The sequence below is a fragment of the Piliocolobus tephrosceles genome, chromosome 7 (assembly GCF_002776525.5).
Source record: "Piliocolobus tephrosceles isolate RC106 chromosome 7, ASM277652v3, whole genome shotgun sequence".
NCBI classification, from domain to species: domain Eukaryota; kingdom Metazoa; phylum Chordata; class Mammalia; order Primates; family Cercopithecidae; genus Piliocolobus; species Piliocolobus tephrosceles.
Window position 1 is genome coordinate 35,319,039 of NC_045440.1, and position 1,411 is coordinate 35,320,449.

A 1,411-nucleotide genomic window follows, 5' to 3' on the forward strand; every position below is an offset into this window, starting at 1 on the left:
TTTCTTTCTTTCTTTCTTTCTTTCTTTCTTTCTTTCTTTCTTTCTTTCTTTCTTTCTTCTTTCTTTCTTTCTTCTTTCTTTCTTTCTTCTTTCTTTCTTTCTCTCTCTCTCTCTCTCTCTTTCTTTTTACAATACTGGAAGAGAGCTTTCCATGAAATGGAAGGTCACGGACTCACCCTTAACCCTTCTTGTAACATGTCTTCTTAGGCAATCCTATCGGACAGAACCCAGGATAAGTCATGCATAATTTAAAGAACTTCCATAGGAATTAAATGAGATAACATAAGTGAATGTGATTTAAAAATTGTCATATGTGAATCCACAAGGCAGGTGGTAGCAGAAGAAGCATTGGCTCTGTAGACAGAACTGGCTAAGATCTGGCTTTGCGTTTAGCACCTAGTAAGACCTTGCAACCAATCCTCTTTATGTCAGACTTTCCCTAACTTTAAAGCAGTGTAAATGTTGTTATTGTAATAACAATTACAGGATGACTCAGGGGTGGTATTAGTAATAGGAGTAGTAGTAATAATAATGATTCCCCTTCAAAAGGAAAATGAACCACATTCTCCAGAAACTTCAGCTTTATCCTTGGCACTGATGGATTTTCTCGCTGAAGGCCTCTCTCCATAGAGTTGGCTGGGTCAAGAGTGTTCTGGTCACAATAGCTGCAAATGATACCTTCTAATTTCCAATACCGAACCCTGTTGCCACCTTTAAAATCGTTCATATGAAGAATCACCCACCCTGAGCCACCAAGGAGTGATTTACCTTTTTTATGGCTCCAGAGGGCATCAAAGTGGTGGTGAAAGAGACTGGACAAACTTCTATGAGGCTCCCACAAAAATAATCTCAACACTAGCAGAAGTACAAATACTATATTTACAACTGTTATGGACATATAAATCCAAGTTATAAAAACACAGTAGGTATCTCTGGGTGATGGAGTTATGGATGATTTTTGGCATCTTTTCTATATTTTTCCTTATTTTTCACTTAAATGAGCATAACATTTTTCTTTGAAAGGGATCGGAAACTATGTAAGGGCCAAGTATTTTATCTTCCCTATTTATGAAAATTAAGAAGACCCAAGAGGAAGCATGCACACACATGTGCACGCGCACGGGAATGCAGGCACACACGCAAATTGAAACACACACATCTGATTGAGGCAACTGGTTCCTTATGCCTAATTTTTAAACTTTCTTTCATGAGACAAAGGAAAACTAGAGCCTCAACTTTCCAGGTGGCTAATGGCCTTTTTCTAAATTCCGTGCTTTTCCAGTGACGTTATTTATTCTTTGGGTTAAGAAAAGAGAGACAAATAGAAAGAAGAAAAAGTCCATAACAATGCCCACGCCTGCTTCAAGGAGCAACTGGACCCTCACTGTTAACAGAGGAGGTGCCTGCGTGT